Source organism: Manis javanica, chromosome X, assembly GCF_040802235.1.
Source record: "Manis javanica isolate MJ-LG chromosome X, MJ_LKY, whole genome shotgun sequence".
Taxonomy (NCBI): Eukaryota; Metazoa; Chordata; class Mammalia; order Pholidota; family Manidae; genus Manis; species Manis javanica.
Genome location: NC_133174.1, coordinates 14,342,789 through 14,358,134, shown reverse-complemented (window position 1 = coordinate 14,358,134; position 15,346 = coordinate 14,342,789). Strand labels below are relative to the sequence as shown.

General features: G+C 41.1%; 1 long non-coding RNA gene across 1 annotated transcript; it reads left to right on the top strand.

The window, feature by feature from the left end:
- The first annotated feature begins 282 nt into the window (after positions 1-282).
- LOC108396403 (uncharacterized) lies at positions 283-13,721 on the top strand. The gene is made up of 3 exons (XR_001852930.3): positions 283-420; positions 5,612-5,703; positions 13,646-13,721. It is a non-coding gene; the product is annotated as an uncharacterized lncRNA (long non-coding RNA).
- The last annotated feature ends 1,625 nt before the right edge of the window (positions 13,722-15,346 follow it).

The following is a 15,346-nucleotide window of genomic DNA, read 5'->3' as shown; positions in this document are numbered from 1 at the left end:
GACAAATATTGTATGATTCTACTTTTATGAATTATCTAGAATAGGCAAATTCATAGAGACAGAAAGTAGAATGAAGGTTACCAGGGGATGGGTCAGGTGGAGGCAGGAATGAAGAGTTAGTGTTTAATGAGTACAGAATTTCTGGTGAGGTTGATGACAATGTTCTGGAAATAGAGAGCAGTGATGGTCATGCAACATCGTGAATGTATTGAATATCACTGAACTGTACACTTAAATGGTTAAAATTGGTCATTTTTATTTTGTGTATAGTTTGCCATGATTTTTTGAAGGCAGGAAGTGGAAGAGAACCAGCAAATGGGACAGAGGGAACAGCCAGAGAAGTAGAACAAAATCCAGAAGAGTGGCACCCTTGAAGCAACTGAGGAGCAAACAACCAATTTCAATGCTGCTGAAATACTGGTAAGAGCTGGATGTTGGTATGCAGAATGGATAGGATGAGGACTGAGAACTGACCAATGAAGGGGTGCAGCAATGTGGAGGTGATAGGGTCCTTGATAAGAGCAGTTTCAGAGGCACAATGGAGGCTAAAGATTTAACCCAGACTGAAATGGGTTAAAGAGAGAATATGAACTCAGGAAGTGAAGATCAAGAGTGTAAACTAACGTTTGAGGAAGTTTTGCTGCAATAAGAGAAGTGGGGTAAAAGAGGGATGTAGGTCTAGGAAGGACTTTTTTGTAATGAGCTTGTTTGCTTCTGGGAAGTAAATGTCAGTTGAACCAGATGTGATTTTATGTCAGCTAAAGACCTAATTTCCATAACAAATAAAAGGCTGAGCAGTGCACCCTAGAAACCAAGCAAAACACTGAAATTATAACTAGTAAGAACTGTGAGCTAATCCTTTCAATTAGTCACAAGATTCAACCCTTCCCAAAAGATGGGGTCAATTTCTACATTCCATAGTTAAACGAACACATGGAAAATTTGGAAATGACCCAGGGAAAAATCACAATTTGAGAACTTTTGATAAACAAAAAATGGAGAAGTGAAAGGAAAAAGAAAGAAGAGAAAAGTAAGGAAATATTTAATAATTCTTTTCATGTTACTATGGGCTTTTTAATAGAGAATTTGTGAATATTCTTCACCATATACTCAGAGGAATAATAAAAATAGTAAAATGATATAAACAAGAGGATTGGCCTTGGGAAAAGAAAACCAGAGCATATTAGATCCATATTACAGCATAAAATATGAAACATTGAAATGAGTTTCTGGTTACAAAACCCCTTTGCTGCTGCTTGCAAAACCGCACAAGTCCTATCTAATATTGTTCTGGAATTTCTGGCCAACACAATAAGATGTTAAACCAAAAAAAGAGGTGTGACTATTGGCAGGCAGAAGAAAGAATTTTTATTATCAGACATTAAGATTGCACGCCTAGTTAAGGTAAGGAAATCAATAGAAAAACTATTAGAATTAATAAGCACATTCAAAAAAGTGGCTGGATGTGTAGGGTAATTATCGTGAAATCAATAGTTTCAGTAATAAGCAGAAAAAAGTATAATGAAAATGCAGTAACACCGCCTAAAAAAATACTCTAAAGTGACTTACAATAAGAAATGTTTGGATCCTATATATATTTAAAAGATTCTTTTATTAAAAGAAATGAAAGAAGACTTGGATACCATGTTTCTGGTTGGGCAGACTTAATCTTGTAAAGATGTCCATTCTTCCTAAACAAGGAGTAATGCAGTCCTCCTGGTCATAATCTCATAAGGGTTGATTTTAATTTGACAATATATTTCTGAAGTTCATATGGAAGGACAATGGGCAAAAAATAACCAAGAAAGCTTTTGAAGAGAAATGATAATAGGCTTGCTCTTCTAGATTGTAAAGCTATTTATAAATTTTGAATGATTGAAATAATGAGACATTGGTAAAAGATTTATATAGAGAAGAAATAATGCAAGAACAAGACTCTGGAATGCATAAGCATTTCCCATATGATGGAAGTAGGTATTGCAATTCACTTGGGAAAGGATGGATTTTTCCATAAGAGGTGTAGAGTAGAAATTGACAGCTATCCAAGAAAATCACATTAAACTATTACTATATCATACACCAAAATAAACTTTAATAGATTAAAAAGCTAAACATAAATAATCAGACCTCATAAAAATCTAGCTAGTAGGGTAAGTATATGATTTTTGAGTGAAGGTTTCCTAAGTTTAAAAGTTATTTTTAAAATGACTAAGAAAAAGATATATACAGAATGAAAAGTAAATCAACAAATTGAGAAAAAGATTTGCAACAAATATCATAGACTAAAATTAACATCCATAATATAAATGAGTCCTTGAAAATTAGGATACCCTTAAGACAAGATATAAAAATGTCCAAAGAATAATCTAAAAGAGAATGCAAATGGCTAGAAAATAACCTCATCCACAATTGAAAATAATCAAATTGAATAACGAGTATGACAGGGAGAAATAATAATGGCCCCCAATGAATCAGACCTCCCTGGGTCCATGCCCCTTTGCAGTGTGACTTGGATACACCTTTCATGAAGAACTGGAATCTATTTCCCTACCCCTCGAAGCTGGGATAGACTTGTGACATGCTTTGACCAAAAGAATGTGGTAGGTATTACTTTGTGCTAGTTCTGGAGCTTAGGCCTTATGTGGCCTTGCTTTTCGAATGTCCATGAATCAGTGAATAGATAAATAAAATGGGGAATATCCATTTGATGAAATACTAGTCAGCAATAAAAAGGACCGTAGTGCTGATACATGCTACAACATGGATGAACCTTCAAAACATGATGCTAAATAAAAGAAGCCAGTCACAAAGGACCACATATTATATGGTTCCATTTATATGAAATGCCCAGAATAGGCAGATCTATAGAGTGGTTGCCTAGAGCTGGAAGAATTGAGGAAATGGAGGTTGTCTGCTGAGAGAATGGGGTTTTTATTTGGAGTGATGAAAATGTTCTGAATTGATTATGGTGATGTTTGCACAACTTTCTGGCTATACTGAAAACATTGAATTTTTCACTTTAAATGGGTGAATTATAGGGTATGAGAATTACATCTCAACAAAGCTGATACAAAGAAAAAGCCCATGTTCGCACAGGTAACTTTTTCTGCCTCAATCAGCCTCTAGAGAAGTATAATCCTGGCCTTTATTCTAATTGTTCCTCTTGCTCATTCCATTATTGTTAAAATGTCACATGTCGGAGAGAAAAATATAGTGGTCATAATAATCAGGTAGAGGCAAAATTCACAGCCAGAGGAAATGCTAAGTTATGTAAAATACAAGATTTCCTTGACGTAAATATTTTTAAAAATTAAATGAGCTAGACTTGAGAAAACCTTAACTTGAGAAATACCAGAAACATTTCAATATTAGGTATACAAGAACTTAGTAATTTAAACATATAATTTAAAGTTCGATTTTTTTTTAGTATTTCCTCATTATTCAAGTTATATAATCTCATTGAAAAGTAAATAGATAATACAGATAAGCAAAAAGAAAACATCTTTTTAAACAATCACACACAGAGTATTGCTACCATTTTATCACTTTTTCTATGCAGGCATAAACATGCAAGCACATGGGACTGCACTCCAGAATACCTGAAGATGTGTGAATTATATTTTCTACTCACAATTATATTTTTAAAATTTCATGTTAACATACCTATTCTTGGTTACTGCATAGTATTCCATTTTAGATGCACCTTTAATTATTTAAGCCATCTATTATTAGACATTTAGATTATTCCATTTTTATTTTGTATAAACAGCATAAAAATTAACATTCGTGTTCACCCATCTTTACATGTATATTGGATCATGGCCTTGCAATAAATGATTAAAAATGGAAATTTTGAGCTAAATAATATATATAGATATGATATATGTTGCCAAATTTCTCAGCAGAATAATTCTATCAGTAGCAACCAATAGTATATGAAAAAGTGACTGCTTTCCCACATCTCAGCCAAGACATGTCTGCGATCTTTTTATCCTTGCTATTCTGAGAAAGGACATCTCATTATTATTTTGATTTGCATTTTTGTTTCACATGTTTTAATGTTTCATATGTCTCTTCATTAGTAACTTGACTATTCGCAACCTAAATCCATTTTCTATTAGTTTTTTTTTCTTATTGACATATGACAGCCCTTTAAATGCTAAGGATATCAAGCTTCTCTCTGTCATGGACGTTACAAATATATTTTTCCAGGTTTACAGGTATCTTTATGGCACTTTTGCCATGTAGAACCTCTAAACCTCCTTATGAGCATATATTTCCATCTTTATCTTTCTGATTTCTCCTATGGAGGAAATGCTTAGAAAGTCCTTCCCAACCTGAGATATGTACCTACTGCTTCTCTGACAATATTTTTTTACTTCAAATATTCAAATATTCAATCCATCTAGGTTTAAATAAAGCTCCACATCATTAAACAAGTGTCTTGGCCTCATTTGTTAAAGTATTTCTTCTTTCACTATAAATTTGAGATGCCACTTTTCTTGTATATTCCAAATCCTATATACATGGCAGTCTGTTAACTTTTTTCTTGCTACCCTGGGCAGTCTGAGCTGCAACAGGACCCTCAGATTTTCTGGTCTGGTCATCTACCAACACTGGGCCTCCCCACTGCTGAACAGCCTCAGATTGGCAGCAGTCGCAGATGACACTTCCAGTCTTCCCTGAGGCCAGGCCAGGAATGGCTTCTCTCCCTGTGATTTGTGCTGTTACACGGCACCCACAGACACGTTACTTGGGCCCCAACAAATCACGTAGTTTATTGACTGTTTCTGTTTTTGTTTTGGACAATAATCATAGTTCCTGGTTCTTTGTAGCATAGACTTCATTCATTCATTCAACAGAAACCCACAAGGGTTCCTGGATCAGAACATTGACAAGTAAGAGTCACCATGCCATCTGTGCCTAAAACCTCTGCTCCTCATCCAACCTTTTGACTTTGCTGCTGAGTCTGGCTTCCCATGTCTCCCATCAGAGAAGGTAACATTCTGAGAACGTCCTAAAAGTCCCTAGAAGGCCCTGTGTGATCCGGCTCACGCCTCCCTCTTCAATCTCATTTCCGACAACTCCTTCGACAACCTCCCCTTCAGCCACAATGATGTTCTCACTATTACTCGGACAGTCCTGTCAGAGCAGGCAGGTCCTGTCAGGACATTTGTACTAGCCATTCCTGCTTCCTGGAATTCTCTTCCCTGAGACAGCCACATGGATAACTTGCTCAGTCCTTCACATTTTTGCTGGTGTGTCCCCTTGTAAAAGATGCCTATCCAAACCACCTGGCATGGGCTGAATTGTGCTCCCCCTAAATTCACATATTGAAGTCCTAATCCCCACTGTGACTGTTTTTGGAGATAGGACCTACAACGAGGTAGTAAAGGTTAAATGAGGTCACAAGGGTGGGGCTTTAATGCGAGAGGGTTGGTGTCCTTGTAAGAGGAAGAGACATCAGCGCTGTCTCTCTCTCCACATGTGAGCACAGACGATAGGCCATATGAAGACTTGGCAAGAAGACAGCCATCTATAAAACAGAAAGAAAGCTTTCACCAGAAAACCAAAATTTCCAGCACCTTGATCATGGACTTTTGTCTTCCAGAACTGTGAGAAAATAGCCGTCTGTTGTTTAAGCCCCCCAGTGTGGTATGTTGTCATGGCAACCTGAGCAGACTGAGACACCACCATAACATGGTATGTTAACACCGTCACCTTTTTTTGCCTATACTGCTAATCTCCCTCACTTTTTATACCCTAGCCCTGCACCTCTTCTAAAATAATACAAAATTTACTTGAGATTGTTTTAATTGTTTATTGTCTGTCTTCTTCCACTAGAATATGAACTCACAAGTGCAAGTAATTTTGTTGCTTTCATTCAATGATATATCCCTAGCATACAGAGGTGTACCTGGAACATAGCAGACTCTCAATATTAATATCTGTTGATTAAATGAGTGAATCGCAGCAGACTCCTTCTTCCTGAAAGGGGAATTCTCTCTCAGAAGCCCTATTCCCTACCCCAGTCCATCAGGTGGTGTCTTTGTAAGTCTACGCCACCTTGAGGACACAGTTTGAGTACTCTGTTCAGGTGAGCCCTTAGTTCCCGTGATAATCAGTGCAAAGCAATAGATACTAGGCTTGGAATGGGGAACCTCTTCCCTGGGTCATGTCTGAATTTCAGATCCAACTCAGCCAGGATGCTTGATGTTTCAATTTGGGGTTCCCTCAAAGCAGAGTCTGAAACAAATATGTGGATGCAGGTGGCTCACTTGGGAGGTGATCCGGGATCAGGAATGTAGAGCCAGGGAGAGTAAAGCAGAGAAGGAGGGAAGCCAGTGAAGGGTGTTATTGAACTGATTATTGCTATGGGCAACTGGATCTCTCTCCTGCTGGGCCCTACTGGGAAACGGTGTAGAATGTGCCTTGAAATTATTCCTCCATCAGACAGGAAGCACTTACGGGCCCATGCCCATCGCCTTTTGTTTCCGAGCAGTATCCCCAGGTGTTAACTCCCATGCATCACTCTGCGCCGTACTCTCAGGCTGCCATATATACAGACTGAGCAAGATGTGGCAATAACTTGAGAGAAGCCTTCTACATGTGCAGGAAATGGCTGCCACAGCTACTGCCGAAATCACAGGAAGGCAGAGGATTTGAATGGGATTTGGGGCTCAAAAGCATCAGCTACATTTGGTTATAATAAATCACATTTTAAGAACCACTTTAGTATCTCATGATCAAAATATTTCTATTTCTGTACATTTTATTACCAAGTTTTCATTTCTCATGTACATAAATGAACTTTGCTAGAAGGATTTGAACCACAGTATGATGTGCTGAACCCATAAACTGAAAAGAACACAGCCACCCCATGGACAGAAAGCTAACTTGTAGCTCTCAATGCACCTTTATTGTCATCAGCAATATCTCTTGTTGAACTGTGAGATTCCCTCCCTATCCACAGTAGCTCGTCCTCCCAGCAATCTTCAGTATATAGATAATGGTATTACTCAGGATCACTGCTTCTGGTGGGGCAAAGTGTGTATGCTATTCAGCAAGAACTGCTGTCAGTCATATCAGGCTCTCCTGAGAGCACCCTCAGAAGACTCATCCTTCTTGATTAATTAAAACTGTTACACCAAGTTATCAAAATGGCACGGTATCCAGGAACCACTGTTCTTTGCTCAGAGAAAAACATCTCTAAATGAGTACTCCCGCTGAGCACAGAATGTTCATCATTTTTCCAAAAAATTACAACTAAATCAATCCCATATTTTAAGGATGCAAGAAGTTTCATAGATTCAGGAATGGAAAAATAAATTACACATAAAAGATGCAGAGAGAACAAGAGCTCAAGGAAGTGCAAAGAAATTTTCAAAAGTTCACTTCTGGATGGTATTGATGGTTGGAAGAAGGAGAAGATACTTGGAAAATATTTGTGTCCACAACCACCTGGAAAAAAGCACAATACATCTTTCAACATAATCCCTGATTCAGCACCTGAGAAAATAATCCTATTTTAGACTTGGTATTCTCCAAGCATTCTTCAGATTTAGGCTCAAGCAATTTTGAAGACATTATATTTTAGGCAATGTGCTAGATCCTTCTGTGTAAGTTTATCTCATTTAGTCCTCACCAAACCGTATGAGATGGGCACCTACTATTTGGTAGATGAGAAAAGGAGAGTTCAGAGAAGTTGAGTCTTTTGCCCAAGGTTACACAGCTAGAAAATGTACAGTTAACATTTCAACTGCCAGTTCAGGGAGTGGGCATTTGTTTGTTTAAAGGACTCAAATTCCTCATCAAGAGGAGGCGGCTCTGGGACTCTTTGCCTTGAGTATAGGCAGGCTTGTAGCTGCTTCAACCACAAAAGAATGGTGAAAAGGGGGCCATGTGATTCCCAGGCCGAGGCCGCGGAAGGCCGTGTGGCTCTCCCTAGCTCGCCTGGAGCACTCACATCATAGCGAGACTCCCTCTTGGGCTTTCCCTCTCAGAAACCAGCTGTCACACTGTGAGAAGCCCGAGCCACACGGGGAGGCCATGTGTGGGCCGTCTGGCCAACAGGCCCGCTGAGCCCAGCCACCAGGTCATCCCAGCCCAGACCCTTGACATGGGAGGGAAAAATCCTCCACATAATTCTAGCCCCCAGACACTCAAGGGACCGCAAACCAGCTGAGGACCAGAGAGCAACCATCATGGGTCAGAGACAAGTCATCCCCACTGTGCCTTGTCTGAATCCCTGAGCCCCAGAAGCCGTGAGCTTAACAAAATGGTGGTTGTTATTTATGCCACCAATTTGGGATGGTTGTTAAGCAGCGATACCAACTGTAACCAGAACCTTTCCCCAAACTTTATACATTCAGAGCACTTACAGTGACATACAATTCCCAAAGGCCCACAGACTCGTGGAGACCCCGTGAGTGCCACCCAGATGCCCCAAAGTTAAAAGAGACAAGAAGCAGGGACTCTCACATAAACTCTAATCTGGGCTTTCTTTCTAAAACTCTGGCCCCAGCAATTTCTCACTCCTTTCCAGGGTCTTTCTTTACCTGGTGCTTTGTCTTGGTCACACGGAGCACCCTTTGCCTCTGACCCTACCTCGCCTTTTTGACACTTTCTAGCACTGAGATTTCTGTGTTCGTTCTTCACAGTTCCCCCTCCAGCCCATGACAGCAGGAAAAAAGAGTCTAATTTCTCTGGCTCTCAGTCTCAGGACCTGATCACCAACCCTATTTCACTTGAAGTCCCTGTTTTCCAGCTATCCAAGGCCACTCGCCCTAGAGGCCTGGCCATTTTCTCAACACTAAGCATGAGGCCAAGAAGGCAGCCATCCTTCTGTCCTGAGGTCCTCTCCCCTAGAGAAAGAGTAAGTGCCACATCAAGGGCCTGTCCAGACAGGAAAGTTAGAGCATCCTTGGAAAGTTAGAGCATCCTCGATAATCATCGAGGTTTAGCAAGAATTTGATTTTATTAAGCCCTTACCTTAAGTATATGCTGCTAGTTTAAAAATCAAGCATGTGTGGATTGCAGAAGATTATCAATCTGATCAAAACAATTAACTGAGCATAGGAAACACCATTCAAGGTAAGTATTCTAACACCTTCCCAAAATAAAAGCAGGATTTAGGAAGATCTTTCTGTTTTAAAGACTGATTAGAAACATCACTTCCCAGAACACAGCTGGGGCTGAGCCAAGTCTCACACTGGGAGTCTGTGGTTTCTGAGCTAAGCAGGCTCCAACTTACACCCAAAAAGATCAGGCATGTATTCTGCATAGGGAGAGCTGAGAGGCAGTAGGAATTTCTCATCCGTAGAAGCAAAGACTAAGTACACAGTAGCCAAGGCCTCAAATTCTACTATTCAAGTTGTACTCCTTTGGCATAAGGCTTTGTTGCCCTTTAAAATGCAAATATCTTACAAGTTACTTACAACTAAGTATAGTGGCAGATCTTGCTAACTGCCTACCTAATACCCATTTTCTCCTTTTTTTCTGGTTACAAAACTCCAATTTCGGGGTTGGGGAGAGCAATGTGCCCAAATTCCAGTTCAGCTAGGGGTGGTCATGTGACCCAACTCTGACTTCTGAGATATAAGAGGACATCATTGGGAGGGGCTGCCCAGAAAGCTTGCTAAAGGCAGCAGACTTCTAAGAACTATAGTCCTTTCCCTTTTCCATTCTCCCTTCACAAAAGAAGGACATAATTTGTGGAGGCACAGCAGCCATATTGCAAACCCAGGGACAAGAGCTAATATTAAAAATGGCAGAGCAGGGAGAAAGAAGGAGGCATCACAGAGCCACTGTACTGGCACCATAGTGAGCCTGTGCCATTCCCGGGGAGGGTACCCTTTGGGTTAAGGCTCTAGAGATAGGTTTCTTGTTCTAATGAATGCAGTGTTAAAAAGACTTGAGAAATCACCAAGGCAATAGGTTTTGAAACAAGCAAGAAGGCACAGAGAAGTTACAGGTTTTAAGAACTGTACAGAAAAAAGGTGCCCCTAAAGGAGAAAACCATGGAAATGGAAGGTACAGGGCCCTGAAGATCAGCTTATCATGAACAACTTTATTTAGGGTTTACCCTGCATCTAAACTAGTTAGATAGGGAGAGAATTCCATGACCTTCTGTTAGTGGGAGAAAAGGAAGTATTTCTTTACAGTATCTTTATGAAACAATAACTTGAGCTCAACATGCTAATGCTTAAGGGTAATTTTTCTGGGACAAATCTAGGTGAATCACAATTCTAGTCAAGAGGCTCTTGTAAACAACATAGAAGGCCAAAGGTTTCCCTGAACGATGGCTCCACAGGAACTGGTGGGGGGTATGAGCTCACTGATTAAAAGAAATGTTGAATTGCTGTTTTTGTTCTACTGAAATGCATTTGTTACTAGTTGGGCATAAGCAGTACATAAGTTGAGACAAACATTACCTAGGGCCACTTGAAGTTTTTACCAAGAGCTTTGTTATATAAGAGCTGAAATGTCAAATCATGCTAAAGAGAAAAATATGGGCCAGTTTTAACCTCTAGTCTAAAATATTCCTGCAAACCTTGATTTCTTTTATGAGGACTTCATGCATAAAATCAAAGACAAGCCAAGGTTCAAAGTGGTGGAGAGTTTCCTTTAACTTGAAATTATGTGTACTATTTACCACCTCTCTTTTAGGAAAATGGTGCTGTAAATTGTAGGAACACGTTGTGAAATCGCACCAGCAAATCCACAGGTGGGCATCAAGTAGGTCACGATGTTTATGGTTTAACCCCACGAAGCAGAATTTTCCCATTCTGTAGCAGTGAGGTAGAGCAGTGCTGCTCAAACCAGCATGCAACACGACTCATGCCCAGCTCTTGTTAAAAGACGGCCTCTGACTCAGTAAGCCGAGGCTGAGGCCGGAGATGATGTGTACTTCTAACAAGCTCCCAGGTGATAGATGCTGTTGATGCCTGTCCGTGAACTAGGCTTTGAACAGCCAGGGGAGCACGGGCTAACCTGCTGCTCATCAGGATCATTTAGGGATCTTGTTAAAAATAAAACAAAACACAAAGTCTTGGGTCATATCCCAGCTCTGCAAAATCAGAATCTCCGGGAATGAGGTGCAGGAATTTGTATGATTAACCATCTCCCCGGGTGATTCTTATTCAGCTGTAAGCTGCACCTGGTCTGCAATGAACGGAGCAGCATGTCTCAAAGAGGAGCTGTGCACCCCCTAAATCAGAATCTCTGGCAGAGCTTGATGATTGTGCTGCTACCTCTCTGCAGATACCTCCCTTCTGCTGCCTTGGAAGGAGGCAAAAGGTGGAGAGAGTAGAAAAAAATAAGGGGACAGTATAAAAAGGGAGATTGACGTCACTTCAACTCCCACCTGGCAGGAGTAGCGAGGGCCAATTCTCCTGGAAGTGACAGCATGCAACGTGCTTCCCACTGCCTGACCACCTGCACCTCCTTCCTTCTCTTCCTCTCCCTGGCAACTGCAGCAGCCATGGCTGCCCCTCAGGGGCTGCTGGGGGGGCTGGTAAGAGAGGAGTGAAGAGGAAAGAAAGAGGGGAGGCTAAAGAAATTAGGTGAGGGGGTAGGAATTAGAAACAGCCTTATACTTCTGTTCAAACTGCAATGCAATCCAAAGCAAATAAATACCTATTCCCATATCTGTACTTGCTGAAATATTAGTTGGCCAAAAGAGTCCATTCCAATTGCGTAGAAAAGGGTCCTGAAGATTGTGAACTGTATCGGTCTCCATGTGGTGGAATTTAAGGTACTGTTTTCCTTACTTCAGTATACTGATCTGTATTGTTTGAATGTTTTACACTAACATGTATTTTTGTAATGAGAAGTTAATAATAAAGCCATTTGGAGGGAACAAAAACAAGGGGTCACTGCTTACATACTATAGGAGGCAGATTGAGGAGTAGGATACAGGTCCTTCAAGAATCTCACAAACTCAGTAGTCAGAATCATGGATGCTTCCTGAGGTGCAGAGATATGCATCTAGGTGCCCCCAAAGCAATGTCAGGACCAGACTCTCCTGCAGGAAGTGCATTTGGCCCAAAAGTCCAAGATGGATTCCAAACATATGTTGTTGAGTGCAGCTCTGAATAGGAGTTTGGGTATTAAAGGAGGGATACTTATCAAGGGTAATTGGTAGGAATAAAGTAGCTCTGGAGGGAAATGCATGGGACAGAGGGATCTAGAAAAAGCTACTTTAATGCTACAGAAATATGGCATTCTTGCAGCAGTAACAGTGAGATGACCTAAGAACTTGGCTGGAGATTTAGCAAGTAAGCCTGAGACCTCATCAAAGATAGAACCACTCTTGGTTGCCCTGGGACTTACTCCTCATGGTATGGATATTATAACAGAAGTGTCACATGCAAATAAATAGCATCTAGGCATGGAACAATGATCTCAGAATTTTTGGAAGGTTTTGTACCTCAGACAAAAGATGAGCTCATAAGGGAAAGAATGTGGATTAAATAGGATCAGTTTACTTGGGAATATCTTGGGTACTACAGACCTGTGGAATCTCCCACTGACTTTAACTGTAGTCATGGAAAATAATAAGCTAAATGTTTGTGGTTGCCTCAGTCTCCCACTTAAAGGCAAAAAATAAAAACTGATAAAGCAGCTTGGAAGGGTGGAGAGAAAGCCAACAAATTAAATCAACCCTAGGATTTTGAAAGCTGGGTTAGCAAAACACCCTGAAATTCCAAGTTTCTGAATTTGTACTTCTGCCATCCACAACCTAAAGAGATTTTTCTCTTTTAATTTGCTGTATCTATTGCTTTCTATTATCTCAGGTTTCATCAGGGAGTACTAGTTCATTAGATGATAAGTAGAAACCTAAATATGAAAACACAGGTGCTTAACCAATCAGAGGCACCTCCTCAGTGATGATAAATAAGGCAGAAGAGGAGGAGCAGGTTCCACTGTGGGGCTGCATGATATGCTTTTGCCTCGGACATTCCCAGGCCTCTTCAGCAAGGACTTTGGAGGAAAAGCTGGACCTCACCATCACATTTTCACTGAGTTAGTTCCCAGCCGGTGCCGTCTGCTAAGGCACAAGAAGGTCAAAGAGAAATGCTCCTGGAAGGAGGGAGATCGACATGGAGACAACTGATCACAATACAATGTCATGATGTGGGCCCTGTGGCCAGCTCTGCATCATCTCCTATCTTCTCCTGACGTTTCCATTGCTTTCATCAGGACATGGAGCAAGTAGAGAGTCACAAGGGCAGCTATCATGCCTAAGGCTAACTTTACTGCTAGAAAAAGGTAGGATTTACTAGGTTCTCTGCAGTGACTTTGAAAATATCTGTGATACAGCATCAATAGCTGAAATCAAAAGAACTATCTCAAGGGGGGAAATGAGTGATCAAAAATAGGAGATGAGAAATAGTCACTGACTTGTTTGCCACCAATGTTAATTACACGTGAGTGCTTTTCTAGTCTGAAAGAGTGCTACATTTACGAAGGCTTGACTGGTACTGATTATTTCTATGCCTCTCAGGGTCTCAGATCTAAAGCACCTGAACACCTTTACTGAGAAAGCTGCTAGTTCAACCCTAAGTCTCCAGGCAACATGGACCTAAAATATCCCTACAGACAAACGGTTCTGAATCACGATTCTGATCTTCTGGTTTTTTAGACCCATCCGAAGAGATCTCTGAGAGGATGCATAAGGAAATTTACCAGTTGGCCGTCATCTGCCTGCGGGACCAGAGTTCTACCAGATCCTTTCCAAAGTGAGGTACATACAGTGTACATGCTTGTGGAAAATGCTGGGCCTTCAGTGCAACCTCCATTAGCCCAATGATTGTTCATGGCTGAAAAGTCTGACATCAAGGGATATTTAGGTCCTGGCTATTCTAAGTGTGGTTCTCAGACCAGCAGCAGCAGCATCTGGGGGCTTGCTGGAAAGGCAGAATCTCACATCCTGCCCCAGGCCCCCAGAAGCAGAATCTGCATTTTTAACAAGACCCCCAGGTGATCTGTGTGGGTTTCCCAGTTTGAGAAGCACCGCTTCAGATTCAAGTACGTAATTTTCATCAGGCTCTATTCTTAATAAGAAACAGGTTGTGAAGTAAAGCACTCAGCAGGGCTACAAATACCCAGAAAATGTGCAATTTTTAGTGAATATTGAAAACAAGCTAGCAAAGGACCATTTGTAAAAAGCTAACATGCCCTGTAGTGAGGTCAAAGGCAGGTGCTACAAGGAGAGTGACTCTAATTATGCAGATGGATATTTCACCACAACCAACCACTGAACATTACACTCGTCCTCTTCATGCTTTCAATCTTTCATTAAAATGCCACATGGCTCTTTTGGCAGAATTAGCTCCCAGATTTGCAGTGGGAATTAGACAAGAACATTGTCTTCCTTTCCTCCAAGATGCAGGGATGGGGGCTAGAGCAGGCAACAGGGAGCACTTTTGAGGCCAAGAGTAAGCAAAACTGAAGCTGGGAAAAGGGGTGCCAAGGTACGAATGCCAGAGGAAGTACCAGGGCATGGAAGTGTGAAAGAGGACAGAGGAGGGTGATGCATTGCCAGGCACCTGCGGCCACAAGAAGTGGTGAGGATTTGAGGAAAAAAGGGTGGGAGCAGGGGATTGTCTCAGGTGGGGTGGGTGGCTGCATTAGATTAAAGCTGCTAGTTTAATTTTTATCAGCCAGTGTCTGAGGGGTGGGCCCAGCTGAAGAAACAGGGTAAGATCAGATAGATTCAACAGGAAGTGAAACGACAAACGGGGTTGAAGCAGTATAGAGAGAAATTAGTCCAACATCTCTTGACAGGTTGGTGAATTTGAAAGGATATAGGGATGTGATCTTGAAAAGCATAAGCCAGAGTGGGATGTTACACATACAACCAGATCTCATCAAAACCGTGAAGTAGATATTTTGCTGCCAGCACCCTCTCTCTGCTCCTGATTTTCTTTCCTTCTTCCTGCTCTATCCTCCAACCAATGTTCAAACCCTTGGCTTCATATCTTTCCAACCAATTCCTTTAAGCCTGTGGATGTCAACCAATAGATTTATCGCCCGTTTTCACAGAGGTTGAATTTGTGCACTCCTTAAAAACCAAGCCATCTTCCAGACCCACAATAATGATGTCCCCTGAAACCCCTCAAAGTCATGTCAACAGACACCTGCTCTATCCCAAGGCCAGATCTGTGTACATAACATTCTAAAGGGATGAGAAGGAGGACCTCCATAACTGGATAGAGGGGCTAAAAGAGATGGGTGACCTCATCCCTGAGTTCTTGAGAAATTGATGAGGCCACCATTAGACTAGGGACAAGGGAGATCATGGATTTTTACTAAATGTTAAGTTTGTTGTTTTAACAAAATT